The sequence below is a fragment of the Capricornis sumatraensis genome, chromosome 12, assembly GCF_032405125.1.
Source record: "Capricornis sumatraensis isolate serow.1 chromosome 12, serow.2, whole genome shotgun sequence".
NCBI lineage: Eukaryota > Metazoa > Chordata > Mammalia > Artiodactyla > Bovidae > Capricornis > Capricornis sumatraensis.
This window is the reverse complement of record NC_091080.1, coordinates 28,645,969-28,660,773: the sequence shown is the minus strand read 5'-3', so window position 1 is coordinate 28,660,773 and position 14,805 is coordinate 28,645,969. Positions and strand designations below refer to the sequence as shown.

Sequence of the window (14,805 nt, the reverse complement as noted above, 5' to 3'; positions counted from 1 at the left end):
GGAAAATTATGTACATTTATTAATATATTGAGAAATCCTATTTTTTTTTTTTTTGGTCTTTTGCCTTGTCTAAATCAATGAAACTAAAAATTATAGGATTCCAAGGCCACACATGAAATCACAAGGCTTTTATACACTTCAAGGTAGATTTAGTACATTTAAATCTACATTTTAGCATTACTTGAAAATATACATATGAAAAAACATTAGGTAAAAATATTAAAATTACAGTAGCAACTATATTAAGATAGTGGAATTACAGTATTTTTTTCTCTATTTTGTCAACTGTTTTGTAATATGGCTATAGTTTTTTTTACTTTTATCAAAATTCTGATTTAAAAATGAACGGTCTTGAGAAGCCACAACTTCTCAAGGCAACTACAGAGTTGCATCCAGCTGTAATAAACTATCTAAATATCCTTTCAGGGAAATTTCAAGAAATTCTGCTTGAACTTGGACTTTTATCCAAATTACTAATTCATCTTATGAACTGATATCCTAAAATGTACTTTTCCAATTTAGATCCTATTTTTTTTCAAATGTCTCGATTTTTTACTTTCTAAACTTGACTACATTAGATTAAAAAAGAGGAGGGGGAGCATTTAAAAATACCCCTGCAGTGAAACTTACTGAGATGAAAGTCACAGAAACCACTATGCAAAATCATCTTATTATTTCTTACCAGCACCCCGAAACAAACATTTCACAGATCTGGCAATAAGTACATGATGTTAGATTATATTTTTCGTAAGACTAATTATAATTAATTCAATTACCCTGTTTGATGTTAATGGTACTCCAGAAGAGTGACTCTTAAAAATATGTGTAATTTGGGACTTCCTTGGTGGTCCAGTGGTCGAGAATCCACCTTGCAACGCAGAGGATGCAAGTTCAATCCCTGGTCAGGGAACTAAGATCCCACATGTGGCAGGGAACTGAGCCTATACATGGCAACTAGAGAGTCTGTGCACCACAAGTAAAGATCCTGCAAGATGCAACTAAGACCTGACACAGCCAGGGCTTCGCTGGTGCTCAGCAGTAAGGAATTCACCTGCCAATGCAGGAGACACAGGTTCGATCCCTGGTCTGGAAAGATAGCACATGCCATGGAGCAACTAAGCTCACGTTTCGTAACTACTGGGGCTGTGGTTTAGAGCCTGGGAACCGAGACTACTGAAGCCTGTGCACCAGTGTCTCCTGCTTGCCAGGCAGATTCTTTACCGCTGAACTACCTGGGAAGCCTGTATGAGGTTTAGGGGAGTGGTTTAAATATAACTGTGTAGACTGGTGAGTGTCTTGCTTTTTCATGTAAAATGTCTTAAGAGTTTTCTAAAGAAGTATATCTGTATCTACTTCATCCTTTTTCATGACTGTCTAATATTCTACCAGGAGGGTACACTATAATTCCAATGATGAGCACAACATGCTTTCATCTTTCTTCATGTATTTCCCTTTCTTCAAGGAAAAATCATGTAATATTCTCTATGAAGCTATGATATTATTTCTGTATTATAGATACACAGAAATGAAACTTTTGGTTTAGAAGTACACACTTTTTGCTCAGTCATGTCTGACTCTTTGCGACCCCATGGACTGTAGCCCACCAGGCTCCTCCGTCCATGGGATTCTCCAGGCAAGAATACTGGAGTGGGGTGCCATTTCCTTCTCCAGGGGATCTTCCCAACCCAGGTCTCCCGCATTGCAGGCAGACGCTTTAACCTCTGAGCCATCAGGGAAGCCTTCAAAATTGATAGATATTGCTAAACTTCTACCCTAAAAAGATAAAACTGTTCATATTCGAAATTCAACAGTTTGAGTGGCTACTTTCCAATCTGATACTTAGCTGAGGTTTTCCAATTTTTGCCAATTAACAAAGATTTAAAAACATCTTATCTCATCGATGTTTTGAATTTCTCTTATTATTGGTGTGTTTGAGTATCTCTTCAAAACTGTATAGGCTGTATTTCTACTTCTATGAATTTCCTACTTACATCCTTTCTCATTTTCTACCAGGTTGATTTGTAGGCACACCTTATATACCTTGAATATTACTTTGTCTATTACATGTCAAATATTTTAGCCCAAGTCACCATGCTTGTCTTTTTTAATGCCATTTAAGTTTGACATCTCATTTGAAATGGCTTTCACTGCCCTGAAATTTTTTAAAAATTAATTTCTTCCAAAATTTTTGCCATTTTATTTTTTACTTACTGAATGTATTTAGTCCAACTGGAACTTAGTTTTGAGAGTGCCACAAAGTGAGTACTTAAATTATCTTTACCTCAACAGAACAGCCAATTGTCTGGCATCATTTATAGACTAGCTCTTCCATTACTCGTTTATCATATAATAAATTCTTCTGTAACCATGGAGCTCCTCCTGAATTCCTTATTCTGTTCCTTTGATCAACATGCTCATTCCTACTCCAAACTCTTATTAATAATTATAATTTTATGGTATTTTTTTAATCTTTGAAAACAAAAGATAAATTCCCTTTTGTTATGCTTCATATTGAAACGTATCTGTCCATTCTGGTGCACTTTTTAAAAAATATAAATTTATTTTAATTGGAGGTTAATTACAATATTGTATTGGTTTTGCCATACATCAACATGAATCCACCACAGGTGTACACGTGTTCCCCATCCTGAACCCCTCTCCCACTTCCCTCCCCGTACCATCCCTCTGGGTCATCCCAGTGCACCAGTCCCAAGCATCCAGTATCATGCATCGAACCTGGACTGGCAATTCATTTCATATGATATTATAAATGTTTCAATGCCATTCTCCCAAATCATCACACCCTCTCCCTCTCCCAGAGTCCAAAAGACTGGTGCACTTTCTCAAAACTTGAAACATCAGTTGGTCAAATCCCATTTTAAAAATTCTGTTGGATTTCTAATTAGGATTACACTGTCTTTACTGATTAACTTGGTAATTGAGTTCTCACAGTCAGGAATATACTATTATTCTATTAGTTTAAGATCTTCTTGTACTTTTTTCCTTCAGATGGTGCAACATATTTCTAAAAATTTCTTAAGTATTTTATAATTTAGGCTTCTACTTTTCTTACTGTTTTTCACAGTTGGTTATTGCTGGTTTATAAGAAAGCTAATGAATCTTCTAAGTTTATCTGATAGCCACTTGGTTTACTGAAATCTCTTTTTGATTTAAATAATTTTCTGTTGCCTGTCTTACATTTTCTAAGTAGATAATTGTATCAACTGCAAATAGTAACTATAATATATTCCACCTCACTCCTCTTCCCCATTATTTAGAGGTTATTTTTCTTGTTTCTTAATGTACTGGCTACTTTGACCAATGTTCCCTTCTTTTAATGAAAATACTTCTAATAGTTCACGATGACATTTAATACAGGTTTCTGGTAGTCTCTTTACAATATTATTTTTGGTTGATAAAAAGTTGTCAGGGATAACCAAATTTTAGAAAATGATTTCTTTTTTTAACATCAAAGAGGGAAACATACACTTTCCTCCATTAACCTATTAATATAGTGAATTACATTAATATATTTCCTAATACTGAATCAATATTACACTCCTGGAATTCTACGTATCAGAACTGGTATGATTCAAAGCTAGGCTCTGGAGTCAGATGCCTGGGTTCAAATCCCAAATCTTTCACTAACTAGTTATATGATTTTAAGCAAGTTATTTAACTTCTTTGTGCTTCAGTTTCTTCATTTTAAAAATGATGACCATAATATCTACCTCAAAGAGTTGTTTTAAGGATTAAGTAAACTAATATATATAAAGTTGTTTACAACAGTATACAGAATACAGAAAGCATTTAATACATAAATAATTGTTACCATTTACTGAGTGCCTTACATTTGCCAGCCAAAAGGTATGCAGCATTACAGGGGTCAGCAAACTAAGACCTGTGCACTGAATCTGGCCTCCTGCCAGCTTTTATTGGAATGCAGTTATACCCAATATTTATAATTTATCTATGGCTATTTGTAAGGCTCCTAAACCACAGTTAAGTAGTTGCAACAGAGTTCATATGGCCACAAAGCCTAAAATACTTACTATCTGCTCCTTTACAGAAAAAAACAAAACAAAACTGCCAACCTGTGAAGTACTCTTCAAACTCACAGAGTTCAGTCTAACAGGTGAGACAGTCAAGTTAAAATATATATACATATATATATATGCTACAGGATGTTATGTACACAATCATGATATTCTGAGCATACTGTGGAAACATACGGCAGTTCAGTACTAAACTACAGAAAGGATTCACACAAGAGAAGAGAGATAAAAGAAGAGGTATTTTATTTACTTTTCATTTTAAAATATTTTTATATGCCTTTCTCTCTTATCCAACTGTGTGAATTGCTACACAAAAGGAATACAATGTTGATTTCTGTGACATTCATATTCTAAGTATCCAGAACATTTAAGCTTTTTAACAAATGATAGATATATAAGTGAATGGTGAAAACAAGAATTTGGATACCTAACAACGATTAGAAATGCCTATCAAAGGTCTAGATATAAGTATCCCACAGCAAGTATTTTACTTGCCATGTTAAATAGGCTCTTTTTAAATCCCTGTAACAGCTAATTCTAGGAGACAGATCCCTGTATTACCCCTCTTTAAAGTAAGGAAACAAAGGTAAAGTAAAATGTTCATGTTCATAACAGCCAGTAAAGGAAGAAGTCAACAAAGAAACCTATACCTTCCTAACGTAAAATACACGCTGTTTATACTACAAAGTTGGCAAGTGGTGGGAAATGGATATAGTCAAAGAATTTGTTGTTGTTTAGTCGCTAAGTCATGTCCGACTCTTTGAGACCTCATGGACTGTAATCGGCCAGGCTCCTCTGTTCATGGGATTTCCCAGGCAAGAACGCTAGAGTGGGTAGCCACTTCCTTCTCCAGGAGATCTTCCCGACCCAGGGACCAAACCTGCATCTCCCGCATTGCAGGCAGATTCTTTACCACTGAGCCACCCGAGAAGCCCAGCCACAGGATATCATCAGAGTACAAACTCTTAAGATAAAGACAGAATACTTTATAACTGACACAGCAGGAACTGTAGTGTAGTTTAATTTCTAAAACTGAGCAATGATTTAAATAAATTTGTATTTTTGAAGGAATAGTCTGGAAGCAGCCTGAAGATGAACTAGAGGGACAGCTGCCCACACATTCTACCCAAAGTCTACTCTGTCACACACATTAGACCAGTTTTGGTCAGGTTCAAGTAATTGATAAAAAAAAATATGATTCTAGCACACTGTGGCTTTTGAAGAATAATGATCTGAAGTATTGGCAAGAGCTAGTCCTAATACAGAAGAAACAAAAATATATTTCATAAACTACTAACTAAAATGTAAGGGAAAATATATATTGCAAATGAAAATATTACATAAAAAAAATTAAGTCTAAGAATGAAACTGTGACTGAGAATGGCTGTCACAAGAAAGACTCACAGACTTAAGAGAATGAATTTATGGTTACCGAGGGGAAGGATGGGAGGGAGAGATACAATGGAAGTTTGGGATTGACATGTATACACCGCTAAATATAAAATAGATAAACACCAAGGACCTACTGTGCAACAAGGGAACACTGCTCAATACTCTGTAACAACATAAATGAGAAAAGAATTTGAAAAAGAATAGATCCATGTATAATTGATCTCTCTGCTGTACACCCAAAACTAACATAGCATTGTCAATCAACTATGCTCTAATTAAAGAAAAACTTTGGAAAACAAAAAAGAATGGCTATCACAAGCCAACCAAAAAATTTAGAGAATGAAAACATAATAAAATCACAAAAAATTACATCTTCACTTTTATTTTCATTTACGCCAATCTAAAGACAAATGGATTTTGAAGTAAATGAAATCATTACTCCCTTCAAGCTAGATCTCAACAAAAGTACACAGTTGTATTTGACATCTATTCCTGCAAAGAAAGCATATAATTACTTTTTAAAGAAATGTCTTAACTGTGCTTTAAAATGTACTTAAACATCTGTTTAGAACTGCCAGAGAAGTAGGCAGATTTTTTTTCCTCCTCACTAGGGAATTGGATTTCACTAAGAAATCACTTAAATTGTTTAAATTGTTCTGTTCAAATATATGTTAAAATGTGGATTCTAAAGAAGGAAAGCAGAACACGGTAACTTTCAGACATTTTTGATAGAGTCTGATTAACAATCTATCAAATGCAGAGATCTTTTACACCGAGGTTTATTTCAAAGCACATATCATACTTACTTTGTATTTCTAACAACTAGCACATAAGCAATCTCAAGAAGTGAGGCAGGAAGAGATAGAAGTCAATCAGAATAGCTTCATCTATAAAATGAGAGTACCACCACATATCTGGCAGTCTATATGGGATTTAAAAAATATAATCAACTTTCCAGTCAGAGTTCAAGTGGATCTTATTACTATATATACAGAAATAGTCATCTACTTGAAAAAAAAAACACATAAGGAATTCACTTTTGCATATTTCTATCCCACTGTGGAAAGACTAGCTGAATTTCCTTGGAATAGATCAGTATTCTCCTGCAAAGAGGAACACAGGCATTGGATAGACAATGAAAGATTAATAAGAATGGAAAGAAAGCTTTTAAAATGTGCACTCTCTTTGCCAAGCAGGCAGTTAAAAGTTTTGAGTAAACTAAATGTTTACTGGAATACTATTATTTACAGAACTTTGGAGGATAAAGCTTGAACTCATTTCTGGTATTACTAAAAAAAGGTTGCATTGCTTGCAATGTAAAAACATATGGTACATTAATACCATCATGGTTTCCAACATCTCTTTGGGTGCTCACGGTATTTCTGTGGGGAAAATAGGATATATATTACTCTCCATTTTAAGAACTGGGAACCCAAGACTGAAAAATAAAACACGTAATCTGAAATCATATGGCCAATAAGGGTAAAGTTGGAACTAAAATCCAAAGTACTTTTATCTCCTATCTAGGAAACGGAAACAGCTGGAATAATGAAGCTGTTTCAAATACTGACAAAAGTGGGGTGGCAGAGTGAATTGTTAATTTCTCCTTAAAGCGAAATTTAAAAAGCTGAACTTTTATTATGTAGCAATTCATGAAGGCTTGAAATTTAGTTCAAAAGGTCTATAATGCCTTAAAACTGAAAACAGTAAACACATACACAAAGTATGGAAAATGCTAGTACAAGTAAAAGGGCAAGAGTTAACTTCAGTTTGGGGGTTTTGTTGGTTTGTCTGCTTTCAATGTCTTTAAGAGGAAAAAAAGAAACTCTATTGATTTTACCCAGACAGCTCTCCATCTTATATATCTTTACTTTTCCCAACACCCAATGCTATCTCTGACATACAGAATGTATTCACTAATACCTACTGATTCAAATAAACTTCTCATGATATATTCTTACTTTCTTGGTAAGACAAAATACAGAGTAACCCTAGCCAATTTTATTCATGCAACCATAACCTGAAGCACCACTATTTATCTGGTAATGGTACATGAAACACAATGTGCTGAAGGAAACAGAACTGCCGAAACACACACTTATAAATTTAGAAACTTCAAAAGAGATATTTCATGTAGAGGAATTTTCAAAATAACTGATACTTACCCTTTAAATCACTGTAACTTATCTTTAAACAATCACAATGAAAATATTTTAAAAGAGATTTCTAGGTCTTTTTTCTCTGCCTCAATCTACATGTGATACAATCTTTTCTTGATGACTCAAGCTCATCAATGTGAATGTCAATTATGTGACTCTCGGAGTTACTGAGGGATGTTGCAACTGCTCTTCTCTTTACTAACTCCTCAACTACTTTTACAGACACTGTTTCCTGCTGCGTGTTCCCCAGTTGTCACAGGCCACCAGCATCCCACCCAAGGCTTCTACAATGACAGCTGAAGTTTAAAAAATGTACAACCTGAATAGGCAGTTGATATACTTAACCTTATACAGATTCTAAATCAAGCCCTGGAGTAGCTATTTTCACTGCTCTAAGGACTAGCTCAGAGGCTTTTCTTCTTTCACTTCCTAGTTCTGAAACTCAGTCTAGGCAGTTGCTAGAAGTCTGGTCACAAAATAACAATTACAATAGAAGTTATTTCTGCCTGTTCTCTTTATTTTTAACATATGGAAAAACATAAATGATACTCAAAACACACAAAACAACCATGTAGGCAAATGATGTAAGGCAGCTCACATTATGTGCTATATGGACAATTAACTAGCCAATTATTAGCCAACAGTCAGCAAAGTAGGCCCGCTGGTCAAATTCTTCGATTGGAAGAAAACAAATAAAAAAGGATATTCAACAGAGACTATAAGTGGCCCACAAGGCCTAAAGTATTAGCTATCTGGCACTCTACAGAAAGTCCGCTGATCCCTGATCTAAGCTATAATAAACACACACATATAAAATATATAAGCTATTCCTCAAACATAAAGCTTAAGTTATTAATATGTCAAGGTAGATGCAGCATTCTTCCAGTGATGGCTTCACAATGACACAGGCAAACTGTCCTGTCCAGCCCTGCCTATTCCTTTCTTGACCATGTTACGGCGCTTTTAGCCAAAATCTTGACTTGAACCTTCTTTTCTTCTTCCTCCTGATACTTACCCTCTCAGACTGGTCTCCTTGAATGGCCTTCCTTTAGATTGATCCCGAAATCCTTCCTAAGATTCAAGTCTGACTTCTTCTGAATGCCTTCCAGGATCATTCCTGCCCTCAGTAGCCTCACTTTCCTTTAAATTCCAGTTCTTGCCACATAATTTAATAAGGCCATCTTGTATTTTTTGTTAAGGATTTCTTGTGTGTTAGTCTAGTATCCCCAACTAGTCTGTAAACTACTTGAAGGAAGGAAACACATCCCATTGCTTTTGTATCCCGACTCTAATAGCTCACCATCCTCTGAGCATGTCATTTCTCTAGAGATGACACATTCAACTCTCTATCTTGAGAAAAAAAAGCCTGAGGCCTGGTAATGGATGATAAGTGATTGGAAATATCAAAGGAAGACACGTACAAAGGAACTTGATGTAAGACCATAGATTACACCACAAACTTATAAAGTATATGTGAAAGGTAAGCAAAACTACCACAGTGGGAGGATGGAGATAAGATCAAGGGATAAAGAGGCCACAGCATAACACTCTGAAATAAAATGAGGCCAAAATATTAAGAAAATAGTAAAAGCTCCCAAAACAGGTTAAAAAAAATTTGTCTTTCACCATTATTGGTCATTCATTTCTTTTAAGCAAGCAGCTCTCGACACTGATATCCACAGGGGCCATTTTTCTTTTTCTTTTTGCAATGTGATAAACAGAAGCACTGAAAAAGACTCAGTGGAATTGCAGGCAGAGCATTCTAAACCTTTGGATTTACAATATTGTGAATTTATTTGAAATCTGCTAGAGACTGCTCCGGGGAAAAAAGCAATCATTTATCTTTTGATCACCTGGCTAATAAAACTGGAAATCATATGCATAGCCCTACATCATTCTCAAAGACATCACCTAGACTCATTTTCATAGAAAAATGCCTCAAGAACATTAAAAAACAAAACAAAACCTTTAGGTTATCTCATCAAACTGTATTTTAAAAATACAGGCAAAATAGATGCACAAGCCTTGGGTATATACATATTAAAATAGACAATTATTTTTTAAACAGACATAACTATTAACCATCAATCTAAACTAAAATTATAAATGCTCTTCACCCAAGTAAAGCTACAAAAGATGATGAGAATATTAATCATGCATCCCTGTTCTTTTCTGGGTTTTGTAGCCTCTAAATCCTGACCTCTGCCTGGCTGGTCAGAGAAGAGGAAGAAATTTTTTCTTAGTCAGTAATAAAATATGTTCAATAGTATACCACAGAACTTAAAAAATTAGAACATAATTCTTAAATGCAAGAGAAAATAAATCAGCTTTCAGTTACTCATATAAAGGGGGAAAGTGATCACACAGACGACATCAAAAGGTAATTCTAAATCGGTTTTTTTGAATGCATATCATTAATTTAGGAGAAGTAAATTACTCCTATGTTTGATTGAAACCAATTAACTAGCAGTTAATTTTTCCTAAACAGTCAATGACTTTTGAAGGTTCAGACAAAATGGAAAAAGAGGGAGTTCATTCAGAAGCATACAGGTGGTTAAAAGAAGCCAGCCGGAGATAAAAAACATTTTCAGTGAACCTAGCCAAGAAAACTGAGAGAGGTTCTCTGAAAGGAAAAAAGAAAATTTCATAAAATTTACTATGATAGTGCTAAAATTCAGAAACAAAATTATTTATAAAAATTTTAACCAATTTTTTTCCCTGTCAAGTCAGTATCCTCTCTTCCCACTAACTGGTATAAGCGGTGATGGCAAGAATTATCAGTGGGTTAAGAAGCTGAAAGCAAAAATTTTAGGCACTACATTATAGAAGATGTGTTACAACCAATCCCTTTTATCACTGTTTTAAGTCCACCATCTGTCTCAGTGTGCACTTTTATCTCATTACTTGAGCAAAATCAAATCAACCGAGAAAATATCAAAAAGGCAGGAGACTCATTTCTCTGGACTATTTTTAGGTGATTTAAAAGCTTACACGATGGCAAGAACTACAGATTTAGCAAATACACAAAAACTAAATATTTATCCAAATACAAGATCATAGCCATAAGACTCAATTAGTTTCTGCCTAACATATGGCTCCAACTCCTGGGTGGCATATGTTTAGCACTAGTGCTGGTACTATCATGGTGATAAAATATTATAGTAACAGTTCAACTTTTCATTCTTATAGTAGAGAAAAATACCAATTTTGCTTTCAAGAACTAAAAACACGGAAAGAAGCAAAATCGTTTTGCCGCTCAATTTCGAGTCCACAAACCTACATGCACATGAGCTTTACATTCCAAAAAAAAAAAAAAAATCCTGTCAGCCTGATATTCTTAGTTAATAGATGCTCAGACGCAAAGGTGTCCAAAGGAACTTATATGAAATTTCACAAAAGAAAATCCCGAATTTACGATTCCTAGCACCCCCACTATGCACCCCCTACCCCTACAAAAAAAGAAAAAAAACCCAAGGTGTTTTTTTTTTTTAACGCTAACAATTTAATAAAAGAACGACTAACAAACATTAATTAAAATAACCGCTTTTCTGCCCGCGATTTTACGGCTAAATTATGAGTTCATTTTCCTTTACCTAACACATGACGTCCTTCCACCGCCGTGTCAAAAGTTCAAAGATCCAGGTTGTTAAACAGGGCGAGGACTGCAGCCTGGAGTCCAACCCCCCCCGCGACTGAACAGGTGGTTAACTCAGCCCGCTGAGGAACGGCCAGGTATCGGCACCAGCCAAACAAGATCAAACACACCGGTCCGGGTTTTCGAGGTTTGAACCCCAACAGGCGCGGGGGGAGAGTCTCTTGAGAGGGGCGTTCAAGTTCGGCGGCCGCCGGGCGGCCACAAGCCCGGGCGCTGCGGACGCTCGGCGATCCTCTCCGGGAGGGCTCCGGCACTCGACCCCCGCGCCGCCAGGAGCGGCGCTGCTCGCCGCGGGCCGCCGGCCAGGGGGGGCGGAGGGAGGACCGCCCGCGCCCCCGCGCCGCCTCCGCGGGCTGGTGGCGGGGCCGTGGCCGCGCCCCCGCGAGCGCCTCCCGGAGAGACTCGGGCCCGGCAGGTGCCCGACAAGCGGATGCGTCCCGCCCGCGGCCCACTCCCCCCGCTCGGCAGAGCGCGCGCCCCCAGGACGCGGTGGGCCGCGCCCCTCGACGGGCCCGAACCCCGGCTCGGAGCCCCGGCCCTTCACACTCAGCCTAACGGTTTCCGTGACGCCTGCCCCGGGGCGCGACGGGACCGGGACGCCTCAGTCTCGCCCGCCTTTCCCGAAGGGAGCGCCCGCGCTCTCACCTCCGAGTCACGCCGCTCTGAGGCGGAGGAAGGCGGCTACCCCGGTGCCTCTTCTTCGGGTTCCTGATCGTCCTCGCTCCACCTCAGCGGCAGGGCCAGCTCTCGGGGCCGCCGCAGCCGCCGGCGCACTGACTGTTGGGGTGGTTTCCCGGCAGTGACGGCGCCGCCTCAGCCCCGCTCCTCGCTCCCTCTCCGCGTAGCTCCCGCTTTCTGTTTCACCCGAGGGACCGCGAACGCCGCCGCCGCCATGCTTACTACGGAGCCGGGAGGAGGAGCCCGGAGTCGGCTCGCCGAGTGCGGCTGCGCGAGCCCCGCCGACGGCGCCCCCGGCCGGCCCGGACCCCGCGTCCCCGCCCCGCGCCCGCGCCCGCCGCCCGGCGGGTCTTTCCTCGGAGCGCCGGGCGGCCGAGTAGCCCCACCTCGCCGCAACCCCGGACGCCCACCGCCCTCTCGGGCTCCGGGCTCTCTCCCGAGGCCCGACTGCCCCCGAGTCTTCGTAGCCGCCGCGGTGGCCAGGCTGCTGGCGACACTAGAGAAATGAGTTAATAATGGACGTTCCTGGGACCACTCACACAATTTCTCAGTCCAAACTCTAAAAGACTCCTTGTGAGGCGCACCGGGTCTGCCTCTTCCCGAAAGCACAAAACTTGATGCCGGCAGGTGCTTTTAAAGACACTCCCCCAAGGAACAGGAAGCCAACCGAAGTGGGCTTGGATGTTTTCAATTCCAAACGCTTTAGTGCCCGGGATCTCCTCAGCAAGCAAAAAACACTTAGATATTTACTCCAGTTGAAAATGTGGGGGTTAGTTTTTTGGCCTCGTCCCCAGTCAAATCGCATGGAATCCCATTACCTTAATTTGTGCAACAGCCCGAAGACCTGGAAGGGAACGCAGCCGAGATTTCCCTGAACCTCCAGCGACTGGGGGCGCTGCAATAATGCCTGAGGGCTGCCCTGGGCTGCTTCCTTTTGCGGGTTCTACTCGAAGACTTGGGATAGGGGTAGTCCTTGGGACGGGGCGTCTAACCCAGGAACTGACCCTTCAGAAACAATGGCGATGTAACCAGGCTTCTTTATCTGGCTTTATTTCGGTTTATTAATTGTGCTGCCTTTCAAAAATAGCAGTTCTTTTTTCCTCCACCTTTTAACAGGAATTCTCTGAAAATGTATTTATTCCCTACCTTAAGGGATACAATGGTTAATGAAATCCTTTGTTGATGACTGGCCATCAGATGCCATACCTTGGCCATAACCTAAAGTCCCAAAGGATCGCTGAGGTATATAGGGTCTCTTAGGGGATCTCTGTTTTCTTCTCTTTGGAATGTTCTCATTACCTTTTCTAATATCTGTTACTGCTTCTCCTCTTCTCACCTGCCTCTTGAACCACTCAGATCCTTCCTCTCATCCTTTCTACTTTACTGTTTATTTTTCACTCTTTTCTCCTTTCTTCTGTGCTTTATCTCTATAGCTCCAGGTAATGATTGATGAGGTGTTTATACCCACAATCAGCCAATGAGAGATTTGGTTTCTTCCTCTTCTTCCCATCAGTAAATAGGACAGTGATATCAAGTGGTATCTTGAGATATTTTCATTGTTGTTCACTCTCAAAAGTTCTTTTCCTGCAAGGGAGAGAGGTGTTTCCTTTTCTTAACTTTCAGATTTGGCCCTCTTCCAGACAATTGCTGGAAAGCTGATCTCTGAATAACTGAAGCATAACTGTATGTTTTAAAATAGGACTTATCAGAGTGTGGGTGAGTTGGGTGGCTTCTCCATATTGCTTCCCTAGCTCTATTTGGTCTGAGACTAAGCTAGTGGTTTCCAAAGCCAACTCTTAAGTAATTTCCAAAGCTTCCTATTCAGGAGCTTTTTAAAAAGACAGAATCTTGTAATCTATCCCTCAAGATTTAATTCCTTTGCAATTGGTGTGGGGGTGAGGGGGAAAAATGTCATTAAAAAAACTATATTATTAAAAATTATATTTGGGGCATACCTACATGTATAGGCACAACAAGAAAGAAAAGCCATTTTGGAGGAGACTAAGACATGGCATCTGGTCCCATCACTTCATGGGAAATAGATGGGTAAACAGTGGAAACAGTGTCAGACTTTATTTTTGGGGGCTCCAAAATCACTGCAGATGGTGACTGCAGCCATGAAAATAAAAGACGCTTACTCCTTGGAAGAAAAGTTATGACCAACCTAGATAGCATATTCAAAAGCAGAGACATTACTTTGCCGACTAAGGTCCGTCTAGTCAAGGCTATGGTTTTTCCTGTGGTCATGTATGGATGTGAGAGTTGGACTGTGAAGAAGGCTGAGTGCCCAAGAATTGATGTTTTTGAACTGTGGTGTTGGAGAAGACTCTTGAGAGTCCCTTGGACTGCCAGGAGATCCAACCAGTCCATTCTGAAGGAGATCAGCCCTGGGATTTCTTTGGAAGGAATAATGCTCAAGCTGAAACTCCAGGACTTTGGCCACCTCATGTGAAGAGTTGACTCATTGGAAAAGACTCTGATGCTGGGAGGGATTGGGGGCAGGAGGAGAAGGGGACGACAGAGGATGAGATGGCTGGATGGCATCACTGACTGGATGGATGTGAGTCTGAGTGAACTGCGGGAGTTGGTGATGGACAGAGAGGCCTGGCGTGCTGCGATTCATGGGGTCGCAAGGAGTCGGACACGGCTGAGCGACTGATGAACTGAACTGAACTGAAGACGTAATTCAGAATACCATAGAAGTAGACATAGATTAGTCAACAATATACGATGCTGTAAGGTTGAGTCAAGTGAGGACTGGGGAATTTATGTTCTGTGGAGAGAATGAATCACACACATAAATAACCCTAGCATGGCCACCAGTATGAATTTTTTGGGAATCCAGAGAGCGACACTAAGTTACACT

General features: G+C 39.6%; 1 protein-coding gene across 1 annotated transcript in view; it reads right to left on the bottom strand.

The window, feature by feature from the left end:
* FNDC3A (fibronectin type III domain containing 3A) overlaps window positions 1-12,132 on the bottom strand; it is a 111,936-nt gene extending 99,804 nt beyond the window's left edge. The window contains exon 1 of the mRNA XM_068984675.1: window positions 11,907-12,132. The gene's annotated coding sequence lies outside the window, so the exon portion shown is untranslated. The remainder of the gene's footprint in view (window positions 1-11,906) is intronic.
* Window positions 12,133-14,805: the final 2,673 nt, after the last annotated feature.